This window comes from Alosa alosa, chromosome 13, assembly GCF_017589495.1.
Source record: "Alosa alosa isolate M-15738 ecotype Scorff River chromosome 13, AALO_Geno_1.1, whole genome shotgun sequence".
NCBI lineage: Eukaryota > Metazoa > Chordata > Actinopteri > Clupeiformes > Clupeidae > Alosa > Alosa alosa.
The window spans coordinates 20,430,710-20,443,359 of NC_063201.1; the positions used below are offsets into that span (position 1 = coordinate 20,430,710).

Sequence of the window (12,650 nt, forward strand, 5' to 3'; positions counted from 1 at the left end):
CCTTATCCTGCCTAGCAACTACCACCTTTTACTCAGACACACTGTCTGGAACACACTGGAATGTAACTCCATGGCTATAACCTTCCTTCGGTGTATTGTTTTGTTTTTCCAATGATCGCAAAACTCATGGCAGTTGGCACGAGCAGTTAGAGAGATCAGTTAGAGAGATCAGCCGGACCACTGCAGATACATGCTGCTTTGCCTTGCTCTCTGTGCAGATGAAGAGAGAGAGAGAGAGAAAGAGAGCAAGAGAGAGAAAGAGAGCAAGAGAGCGAGCGTTAGACTGAGGAGTTTCAGAAGATGGATCAAACATGGCCGGGGGAGAATCTGGACGCACCACATGGCAGTCGTGGCAGGTTGCACAATAGCAGGAGCAGAGAGGCAGAAGCTGAGCACGAGTGTGCAAAGTAGGCTTTTTTTTTTTCTTTAAAAATAGAAGGTGACTGTGGTCTGGACAGTTCTGATTGCATACAAAACTGCTGGACTATGTGACTGATGCTGTGTGTGTGCGTGTGTGGGTAGTGTGTGCATGTGTGTGTGTGTGTGCGTGCCTGTGTGCATGTGCGTGTGTGTGCGCGCATGTGTGTATGGGTGTGTATGTTTGAGTGAATGACAGTAAATTCCACGTCTAGGTCCTGTATAAACAGTTTATGTCAGGGATGGCTAATCTCGTCCCCTATAAAGCCGTCAGACCAGCATGCACTCATTCCAGACCAGTAGCGGCGCACCTGACCACTCATTCCATCAGCTCATCACAGGCCTCAGATGACACATTAATTACATCAGCTGTGCCCAGCAGTCCTAAGGCCCGGACACACTGCCAACCATAGCTATAACGCTAACGGTAAAAGCGGCAGTTTTTGATATTAGTTCAGGCTAACAAATGCAACGGCATCCGCACTGCACACTACAATGATGATGTGAAGAACGCTGTCTTTGTCTGTCACTTTAAGAGAGATTTGTGAATGACAGATGCACTAAGCCAATCAGAATCCATTGAATATATAGAAATCAAATGAATGAGCATTACTTATCATTGGTCGGTGTGAACGTTCAAATCGTTTTCGCTCCAGGTTGTTTTTGTAGTTATCGTTAGCTGAGTCCTGTAGGGTCACACATATTTATCCATGTCAGTCATCCACACCTCATGTTTTTAATGGTAAAGTTCTGAGTTCTGAAAGTAATGGATCCCGTGGTGGTTGGTAAGGGTGTGTGTGTGTGTGTGTGTGTGTGTGTGTGTGTGTGTGTGTGTGTGTGTGTGTGATTGGCAGAGCTGATTGGCCAGCTCTGGCCTGCGGGTCCCTGGAGGGTCCCCGGGGGCCTGTAATGTTGTGGGTGTGAAAGGAAGCATTCGTCACGGCAGCCCTCAAAGTCTGATCCAGCTGACTCAGGCCTACGGCACACTGCTGCTACTGCTGCTGCCACTGCAGCACCATGCCAGTCCATCAGTAAAGAAGATTAACGTGTGTGTGTGTGTGTGTGTGTGTGTGTGTGTGTGTGTGTGTGTGTGTGTGTGTGTGCGTATGTGTGACAAAGTATGTACAGGATTGTACTCATAATGACAATGTCCTGTTATTTTTAGGCACCACTACACCTTAGCATGTTTAATGTATAGCATGTTTATTGTAGGATAGTACATAGTATAGTACAGTGTTGTAAAGAAAAGTGTAATTCATACTTTTCTGATTTTCCTTCCTTTCTCTCTCTTTCTCTCTCACCTCTGTCTGTCTCTCTCTCTCTCTCTCTCTTTCTCGCTTTCTCTGGTCTATCGAGTATATTGCCACACTCTTATTGGGAAATGAGTTCAGAAAGCAGGCACCCAGAGGCAACCCAATTTGTTCAGTGTGTCCCCTCTTCTGCCTCCACCTCTCTTTCTCCTTCATTCCATCCCTCTCTCTTCCATCTCCTCTGTGAGTTTGTGCTTTGTGTTTGAGCCTGTAGGAAACTTTGGTGACCTTGTGTTGTGACCACATATGTTCACCTTGTTTGGATTCTGTGTCACTTTGGATAAAACTGTCTGCTAAACACACACACACACACACACACACACACACACGCACACGCACACCAACACATACACAAATGTATATCCAGAGTGACGTAGCGAGATCATATGTTTGGATCAGTTGTTGATTTATGACCTGCTCTTTGAACATCAGGGAAAATTCAGTTTGTATATGTGTGTTTGTATTTGGCATATACTATATAGGGAGTGTAGGTGAGGTTAACGGTAGGTTGGTAGGACTGTACAGCACTGTTAGTATTTTATCACCGCGCTCAATCCGGAAACCTCACCTCTACAAGACAAGGGATCCTTAAAAATCTCCAGTTTGTTTTGCTCCTGTGTTGAAAAAGAGTTTATTTTGTTTTGGGAAAAAAAATAGAAATCCAAATTTGACCTTTCTCCCATGGCTGTGTTTTCTCCGTTTTCTCCGCTCAGGATTGATTTCAGAGGAAACATAGTGCAGGGAGGTGAGTGTGTGTGTGTGTGTGTGTGTGTGTGTGTGTGTGTGTGTGTGTGTGTGTGTTTGAGAGAGCTTCTGAAGATGATAGTCTCAGGGATTGAGAATTTGAAAAGCCCTGGAGGTCCTGCAACAGTTGGGCTCCGTCCAGATATACAACAGGCGCTCAATAAGATCATGTTCTACGCAGCGGTTTGGGATCCAATCAAAACTTTGTTCCCATTGTCTTCACTCTCGATTCTATTCTATAACCCCACCCACTCTCTTCTCTGTTTCACCCATTTGCTTTCTCTCTCTCTCTCTCTCATGAAAAACTTTGTTGTTGACCACATTGGCTTCAATTTCACATGTGATCACCAAATTTAAAATGCACAGTCAAATTGTCGGTTTCCGTTTTGGATTTTCTTTGTGTGTCTGTCTGTCTGTCTGTCTGTCTGTGTGTCTGTGTGTTTCATCATATAATTTAGGCCATTGTTAGCACAGGTGTTCTACAGTGTGACACTGTGTGACATGTCTACATCATTAGTGTCAGTGGACTGTGAGGCATGCCGTCAGAGCTTGTTGCCTCGGTGACTCGCGCTGTCCACTCTATGGACAAGATTAATGAGCCAAAAGCCTGCACCCGGTAGTTAGAGTAGCGCTTCAGCTTTCATGTGCGCCACCGTCACCTATGCGTCATCACCTGCACTGATCGCGCTAAGGTGTGGGTGTGTTTTTGTGAGCCTGTGAGTGTGCGTGCATACGTGCGCAATGTGTATCAGTGTGTGCGTGTGTGTGTGTGCGCGTGTGTGATTGAGGTAGTGTGCTCTGCAGCTTTTCACTGGCGGTGATCCATGCTTCCTCTAGCCAGCTGTGAGGCAGCGGCAGGTGATGTCCTGTGAGGAGGAAGCGTTACTCAAGAGGAACTCATTCTCACTCACCCCATCAGGTTGTCCACCATGTTTTTCTGCCCTGGATGTGACAGCAAGTGTGTACTGCACCTTGGATTTATGGCACTAGGTCATAAAAAGTTGCTGTACGTGTGAAGATAGTATGTTGATGTTGAGTACATAGTGTGCACAGTAGACCTGTGCACAACACGTGAATTATTCAATCAAATTCTTTATTTTATACATTCTTTCTTTCATTTGTTAGTTTTTTGCTTTGTTTTATTCACTAAGTTCTTTCTTTCTTTTTTCTTTCTTTCTTTCTTTCTTTCTTTCTTTCTTTCTTTCTTTCTCTTTTTTCCCTATCCTTCCTTCCTGCCCATGGCTGTATGACTGGCTGTGCCTCAGGTGAGATGCTGCCAGTGGTACACCAGCTGCTCCCACAGACGTCAGTGCTTCACTCACACACACACACACACACACACACGCAGGCCACTGGATGTGCCATGCTTGATCACAGCGCTGGGGTGGAATGATAGCATGAGGTGTGTGTGTGGTGGGGGGCCAAATGAAAGAGGGATGATTAAACGACAGACGAGTCTGCATGTGCGTAAATCTCAGCACCGCCGCCCCCGCCCAATGGCCATTAAATCTCTGTGACGGCGTTGGGTTAATGCATCTTGAGTGTGTGTGTGTGTGTGTGTGTGTGTGTGTGTGTGTGTGTGTGTGTGTATCGTTAGCCCTGTTGACGCACGGCATGCCATTTGAGTGTGCAGCAGTGGACCTTGGGTAATGACTGACGTGGAGCACCTCGTCCCTGCGCCTCCTCCGGCGAGAGATAAACGTGACAAAGAGGCTAAAGGCTAAATCTCCACGTCACTTGCCCCGCATCGCATCGCATCAGCGACCACACACCACCGCATGGATATCACATCAGCCAAATGGCAAAACCCAAGTTCCTATTTAGCACCTTAAAAACCAGAGGTGATAACTGTTTGTTTAATACCTGGCTCTCTTTGTGCCTTAGACTGTTATAGAGTAGCACAGCTGGTGCTATTTACTGGTACAATCAAAGTTGTGAAGTAGATCTCTTCCTATAATAGGCTTTCACTTTGACCCTCTTTACTTGTGTCTTTCTGTGTGGGAGAGGGCTGCCCAGCCCAGTCTGCACAGTCTGTCACAATGACACAGGCATCTGAGAAGAAAGTTTCCCTGGGAGGCATATTTGTCACAACATTGTTGACATACCATTCATGGAGGTAACTGTTGTATTTGTTTGGTGTGTCGTGTGCGTGTCTGCGCTTGCCATGTCGTTAGTGGGTGGCACTGGTGGTCTGTTGTCTGTTTCCAGAGCCGTTTCAGAGAAAGCCCTGCTGCGCCAGCTCTTCTGCATCCCCAGGATGGGGGCCCAAGCCATTAGGCTCCTGATCGCTGATTAATCTTCTGGTCTGTCTCCAGCGTTTCTTCCGTCCAGTTTGTCTGAAGTTGTCTGTGCTTTATTTTCCCCTCTCTCCTTTAGACTTCCATGAGCCTGTGTGTGTGTGTGATGTCACATCCTCGCCTCTAGCAGTCCCAAAGTTACATCACCCCCTCCTCCCCATATTCTCACTAAGAGCCTGGGTTGTCAGCAGAGTCTGTTTCCATTACTGTTTGTGTCACCAGGTTTGTCCCGCAGGGACCCCCTCGACTCAGGGGCTGTCAACAGCGAGCCATAACAATGCCCAGCTCACAAGCCTGGCACTGCGGCCGCCTGCTGCGCCGCCTGCCAGCTCAGCACTCACTGCCCGTCTTGTTGAGCCCGTGTCGAGACACGCATCACAACGGGTCGCGCTGAGAGCCAGGACATGGAGGAGGAGTGGAGAGGAGAGGAGGAAGGAAAATAAAAAATCGATGGATGCCGACACTGGACTGCGTCATGCTCTGCTGCCTCCATCACAACCCCCACACACACACACACCACGCATGGATATCACATCAGCCAAATGGCAAAACCCAAGTTCCTATTTAGCACCTTAAAAACCAGAGGTGATAACTGTTTGTTTAATACCTGGCTCTCTTTGTGCCTTAGACTGTTATAGAGTAGCACAGCTGGTGCTATTTACTGGTACAATCAAAGTTGTGAAGTAGATCTCTTCCTATAATAGGCTTTCACTTTGACCCTCTTTACTTGTGTCTTTCTGTGTGGGAGAGGGCTGCCCAGCCCAGTCTGCACAGTCTGTCACAATGACACAGGCATCTACGAAGAGAAAGTTTCCCTGGGAGGCATATTTGTCACAACATTGTTGACATACCATTCATGGAGGTAACTGTTGTATTTGTTTGGTGTGTGCGTGTGCGTGTGCGCGCTTGCCATGTCGTTGTGGGTGGCACTGGTGGTCTGTTGTCTGTTTCCAGAGCCGTTTCAGAGAAAGCCCTGCTGCGCCAGCTCTTCTGCATCCCCAGGATGGGGCCCAAGCCATTAGGCTCCTGATCGCTGATTAATCTTCTGGTCTGTCTCCAGCGTTTCTTCCGTCCAGTTTGTCTGAAGTTGTCTGTGCTTTATTTTCCCCTCTCTCCCTTTAGACTTCCATGAGCCTGTGTGTGTGTGTGATGTCACATCCTCGCACTCTAGCAGTCCCAGAAGTTACATCACCCCCCCTCCTCCCCGCATTCTCACTAAGAGCCTGGGTTGTCAGCAGGAGTCTGTTTCCATTACTGTTTGTGTCACCAGGTTTGTCCCGCAGGGACCCCGACTCAGGGGCTGTCCAACAGCGAGCCATAACAATGCCCAGCTCGCCTGGCACTGCGGCCCGCCTGCTCGCCGCCTGCCAACTCAGCACTCACTGCCCCCGTCTTGTTGAGCCCGTATCGAGACACGCATCACAACGGGGCGCGCTGAGAGCCAGGACATGGAGGAGGAGTGGAGAGGAGAGGAGGAAGGAAAATAAAAAATCGATGGATGCCGACACTGGACTGCGTCATGCTCTGCTGCCTCCATCACAAACCCCACACACACACACACACACACTCCTCCGCTACGGCCCAGCCTTCCCGGAATGCTCTGCAACTTATTTGTGTGTGTGTGTGTGTGTGTGTGTGTGGGCCTGGGTGGGGGTGCTGCTGCTGAGAGCTGGTCACTGCTTATTGCATTAGGGGGCCAGAGGTGGAGTTGGGGTCAGCTTTCTGATGAACAGATCCTCCTCCTCCTCCCTTAGGTGCTGACAGCTGGTGGCAACGCTGCTCGTGCGCTCCTGGCAGCAAAGGCCACGTGACAAGACCCTCACAGCGAGCAAGCCATGGAAAAGGTGACGGACATTTGGGGGTCCCTATCTATCTGTCCTGTTATCTCCTAATCACCTTGCGTGGCCTCTCGGTCTTGGCACAGTCTGCCCAGTGCCCACCCAACAAAGGCCGTTCACATGCATCAAGACCGTTTCCTCATGTGAGAAGGTTAGACAAACAGAGGGCATTTGAATTATCGGCCCTGACGCTGCACTTTCCTGCTCTGATAAGACCTTAGCCTCCAGCACTTCACTTAGCACATCAGACATATGACTGTGTGTCACACTGCTAGCTGGAGGTCCTCAGTATATGTATACTACAATGGGCTACTCAGAGCTTGACCTTAAACAGCCATACTTCTCTGGTGTGTGGGAGATGCCATAGTGTATATGTTATGTCCTCCCTCTCTCTCTTCTGCTTCCCTGCCTGGCTGAGCCTCAAGTGGCATCTGCCACACGCATCGAGACACACACACACGCACACACACACACACACACACACACACACACACACACACACGTGCTTCCCCAGCGTCCAGTGTGGCCTCATTTCAGGCGATCAGGCAAGCATGAGCTGCGCTCCTGTGACACACTTCTGTCGTGTGTGTGTGTGTGTGTGTGTGTGTGTGTGTGTGTGTGTGCACGCGCAAAAAAGTGGGCCAGTTTGGGTGTGCGGGTAAACACAGGACACTGGATTCCCTCCCCTGGGCCCTGTGAGTTCACAGCAGGGGTATTACATATCCCCGCACAGCCGCTAGCCTGGGCAAACACACACACACACACACACACACACACATACACGGAGGCCTCCTTACTTTCGCTATCCATACACAAACACTAAACCAGAGAGAGACACACACTGAACCAGATAGCTGGGGTGGCGGCTGCAAGGAGGGCCTCTGAGCCTCTCTTTTCTTCTGGCCCTCTCAGGGGTTTGTTGCTAAGTGATTTACTAGTATTGACACTGGTCGTGTTGCCAGGGCCCCCGAGGAAGTCCTATTTAATGTCAGCACTGCTCCTATCCGCCCCCAGCTCTACACCTGACCCGGTAAAGTATGAAAAGGGTAAAGGGTGAATAGTGTGAACAGAAAGTACATGAATTAGTCCTATATTGTGGATTTTGACTAAAATACGGCGTTGAGCAGTTGGGTTCCGTCGTCTTCAGCTCGTCAATTTTCCGGAAAACATGAGGGGCCATGCAGCTTTATATGGAGAAAAAAAAGAAATGGGTGAAAGTAATGTGCACAATAAAGACGAGGAGTTGGTTAAGAGCGCTTACACCACTATTGTATGGACATGGTTCAAGTCTGATGATGAGTACAAAACAAATCATCAGACAACAATAGCTGCTAGGATAGTAAAGGGATTGTAATACAAGCAATCTTCTCTATCACCTCAGATCTGTTCCTTTTCAGACAGTTGGCAGAACAGGCTTTAAAGACAGACATCTTGCAAAGTATCAGATCCACAAGTTATGGCACCTGGCCAAAAACAATGTTGGCAAATTGAAATGCCAAAACTATACAGCAAAGTTTTTAGTCTTTGCAATTAGATAGTTGCATTGGTTCATATTGCGGTTGCGATAATTGCAGCCCTAGTTGTCAAGCCCCCTTACATAATTCCAACTTTCCACTTCAACAGCAACAGGTAGTTGTGTGGTAACTGTTTACCGACTTCATATTTCTTTTTATGACTGCACTGAAGAATTTGTAGCCCAAGGGTTGACAGAAGAGCAAAGAAGAGTTTGAAGTATGTGTTTCTACTTACAGTGGTGCAAACGTTGCCTAAGCAGTGGTACTTAACCACAAGACTGCAGTGCCATCGGTAGTTAATTTGACTGCGATTAAGATTCTTATTATAATGAATTATCATTTTATAGCATGTAAATGTCTGCAGTGTCTGGTGTTAAATCTGTGTAGACGATGAAGTCTGGTTAACTTTCTCAAAAGCAAGTGATCAATAAACTGTGTCCAGAGACCCAGTTGAAGCTGAGCTCAAGAGCAGCCTGCAGACACTGGAGGTTGATGGTGATGCAAATCCACTAGAGAGGTGGAGGCTGCAGCAAATTTCCCAGGAGTGGCAAGCTCGGCCAGGACGTACCTTTGTGTTCCTGCCACTTATCCTCCCCCTCGGAGAGGGCATTCAGCACAGGTGGCAACATTGGGACATGCCACAGATGTACTCCCAGGCCAGGGACAGTTGCGTTGACAGAGTTGTTTATTTCTGGCTAATAACCTCCCGTAGCTTCTGTGGCTGGCTAAGTAAGCCTGCACAGACAGGTATGTTGACAGTGATGGTTTCTGCACTATTGCAATGTGAGTATAAACAAGAAGGCCAAGTAAAGAGGTATGAAGGACTATTCCTGCAATGCTGAATGCTATAACTGAAGAGCAGTATTTTTGAATTTGATTATCTGCTACAGTTTAAATGCACACTGAGATGCTGCAAAAATAAGTTATTTTGGACTATACAGCATGCAGTGAAAAAAGTTGCCATACCAGTGTGTTATGAGAAGTAATTAAACTGAAATTTCAAGAAAGATGGATATAACTTTATGCATACAGTATATTGTAACCTTCAAATTCAAATTATTCCGTGATGTAATTTTGAGGCCGTACTGTCCTGCTGCCTACCTGAGTAGAAGCCCTCAGCGAGCGAGCGCCCCAGGGGTCAGCCCCCAGGCCTCTGGGCAGCAGAGTGGGGCAGCCCTGGAGGGTAACGTTGCACTTAGAGTGCGCGAGCCGCAACTCCCAGAGCGACGTATACATGTCAGCAGCACAGCTGCCCCTCTGAGCTACACACTTCCGCGCAGCGCCAGCGCCTGAGCCAGAGCCAACGCCACACTGCTGCTGCTGCTGATCTTGCAAACTCAGGCACGTGGTCAGCAGCACGGACACATGGTCAGCGGGAGAGAAAACGGAGGCCTTCACTGCCTGCAAGACTGGAGTGAGAGAGATGATGTACACAGTCACTGATTTCTTTTTTTTAATGTGGATAGTTATCAGCACATGTTGCTGTCCAACAGTCACAGAGGCCTGTGGTGTTTACGGCTACAAGCCGCCACAGATGAGCAGTGAACTCACTCCACCAGAGATCACATGGTTTGCAGTATCTGCCCCTGGGAGCTCAGGCCTCCCTCTCAAGCACACTGTTGTCATGCACATCACCCAGGGTCTTGGGAAGGAGGGAGGGTTGTTGAGTTTGTTGGTCGATAGGTAGGTAACTTGGGCTTGGCAAGAACTCCATGTCTAAAAATTCAACAAAAATTCTAAAAACTCTACAGTTGGGTAATTGTGTTGCATTTCTTCAAAATATCAAGTGAAAATGCACCCAAATGTTTTTTGTGACCATTTAGTGGAGCTCACCCACCTTCTCTTCACCACAGACAGACAGAGAGAGAGAGAGAGAGAGAGAGAGAGAGAGAGAGAGAGAGAGAGAGAGAGAGAGAGAGAGAGAGAGAGAGAGAGAGAGAGAGAGAGAGAGAGAGAGAGAGAGAGAGAGAGAGAGAGAGAGAGAGAGAGAGATGAGTTACTACACAAATAGCTGCTGTGGTTAATAGCAGAAACTCAGATAAATCTCATCTCACTTTCACCATCTTGTGAACTCTCTTCTCCCCAGTCTTGAGAAAGCTCCTGATGAGTCAGGCCCTTCATCATTATATGTTGCGTTTGTTGTATGTTAACATGAGGAGTGTGTCCATTGTGCGGAAATGATCACTGTTATTGTTGTTGAGGTAATTACACCGGCTCTGGTAACCTGCCTGCTCTGCTTATCTGTGTATTGGTGCATATTGCTGTTATTGTTTTTGCACTATACACATGTTAACAGTTAAAAGGCATAGCCTACCAAGCCCAAGTTTCCCCGATAGCAAATGTCTCAGAGGTGAATCCGACTCTTGTGCCAAAACTAGTGCCAGATCTTCTCCAAAGGCAGTTGCTGTCTCAAAGGCACCCTTCATCCAGACTCATAGCCACCACCACCACCAAGTCCACCAAAGTAGTTCATAAGTGGTTGCTGCAATGCGCTGCTGCCTGTCTCATAATTTAGTGTGTTGCAGGCAGCTTGCTAACGTGATTGCCAGGTGTGATTTATGATGGACTTGTCGGCCCCTGCCAAAGGAGCACTGCCACTGAGAGAGATGGATGGCACTGGAGATGTAGGTTTGAACATGCAGAAATCTGATATGCTCCTCTGATAAGATTCTGGGGGTGGCATGCATATATTTGTGTGAATGCGTGTGTTTGTGTATGTGTGTGTGTGTGTGTGTGTGTGTGCATGCATATGTGTGCCCGTGTGTGTGTGATTTATTTTTCCTGGGGCTTACATGTTTTTTTTTCCAGTGCTGTAAGTGTGTTTGACAGATTGTTTAAAAGAGTGAAGATGATGCCAAGGGGAGGCAGGGAGATGAGGCCTGTGTGAAGAGGAGACGCATACCTGCAAGGGGCCCACATATGGCCCTGCTGTGGGGCCGATCCTGCAGACACAGATCTAGAGTTTCACTGTTAGGATGGAGGAAGGCCCTGCAACTACACATGTTTTTCTTTTGAAGTAACAGGCCCTGGCGCAGCGTTAAGTTCAGTGTTCAATTCAATCAAGCTTATGAGTTTTCTACTCCTTTTACTTCTGTTTGCACACACAGCAGAGTAGCAGGGGTCCCTGGTGTGTGTGCTTGTGTATAAAACATATACATATGCATAAACAGTCTCTCTCACACACTCACACACACACACAGGCTTCCTCCAAGCCTCTCCCTCCATGTTTCGGTGTCCTGCAGCAGCAGTGAATGGAGGTGTTTGTGAGCGCTGAGGTGGCAGCCTGGGGCGCTGAGGCCTGCTCCAGGCGTGCGGGTAAACCCCCTGCTCAGTAGGGCCCCTCAGGCCGTGCCAAGCCCTGGCCTCGCCTCGCCACGCCGGAAGCCCCTCCACATCCCACCGCCTGCAGCGGCTGTTTGTACACACTTCAGCCCCTCAGTGATCGCTGTTTACCTGCTGCCACCCTTCATCTGTCCATGGTTATGTAAGGGTGTGTGTGTGTGTGTACATGTGTGTGTGTGTGTGTGTATTACTTATCATGTACTCCTTTGTGTATGCCATTTTGCCTTTTGAGTGCACTCTTAAATGGGTATGTGAATTTACAAATGTGTATGTGTGTGTGAGGTTACACTCTTGTGTAGAGAAAGAGAGGTTAAAAGTGTGTATTAGAAAGAGAGTGTGTGTGTGTGTGTGACAGTCACATCCAGTCATCAGGCGTTTGGCACAGCGGGAGCGGCCGTGTTTACAGAGCCTGATTAGGTTAGCGTCGGCAGCAGGGCCCGTGCTGTCATCAGCCACCACGCCGGAACTGATGAACTGGCAGCCTCCAGGTGTTGATGTGCGTCGTGCCGGGTAAGGGGTCCAGCGCAGGCCAGCGAGCGAGTGACAAGCGGGTGAGAGCCGCCTGCAGACGTGTCCGGGGGCCAGCTGCGGGGACTGGACTGCCTTTATCTGCCTGTCCTTCATCCGCAGCCTGGACTGAGTTGGGCTGGGTTCGATTTAATGGAAGCTACATCCGCACAGAGAACACTGCTGGGCTTGTGTGTGTGTGTGTGTGTGTGTGTGTGAGAGTGTGAGTGCTGATGTTCCTATGTGAGCTCACGCTGGCCATATGAGTGGAGTAAGTTGCCGCTGTCGCCGTCACCCCTTACCTCTTGTGGCTTAGACGAGTCTAAATTTAACACGGCAGGATGATAACATCAGCGGTTTCTGCTGTCTTCCTGTGAACAAGCTTTTTCCGTCCAGTGTCAACTGTTGCTTAAATACACCATTATGTTACTTTTTTGGCACTTTTCAAATGTATATTTTTATAAGCAGCTACTTTTAGTGTGTTTTATTTTGATGGTATATGGACACATACCCAAGGACAGACACACACACCTGTCATTCACACCAGCCGTCTAGGCTATGCACTATGTAGCTGTGTGGTCTTGGATGGAACACACTGTGAAAAGAAAATGAAAGAAAAGCCTTTACAGCTCAACATTGCCTGCAATATCACCAAGAGAGCTTTAAACAGTGTTGTTGATG

The 12,650-nt window shown here is 48.2% G+C and overlaps 1 protein-coding gene across 2 annotated transcripts in view; it reads left to right on the plus strand.

Annotated features, from left to right (window-relative positions):
• LOC125305474 (transcription factor HIVEP3) overlaps window positions 1-12,650 on the plus strand; it is a 78,644-nt gene that overhangs the window by 27,157 nt on the left and 38,837 nt on the right. The window contains exon 1 of one of the 2 annotated variants that reach the window (XM_048260208.1): window positions 6,354-6,612. The exons of the other annotated variant lie outside the window; for it this stretch is intronic. The gene's annotated coding sequence lies outside the window, so the exon portion shown is untranslated. Of the gene's footprint in view, window positions 1-6,353; window positions 6,613-12,650 lie in introns of those variants that run through there. 2 annotated transcript variants of the gene reach the window in all.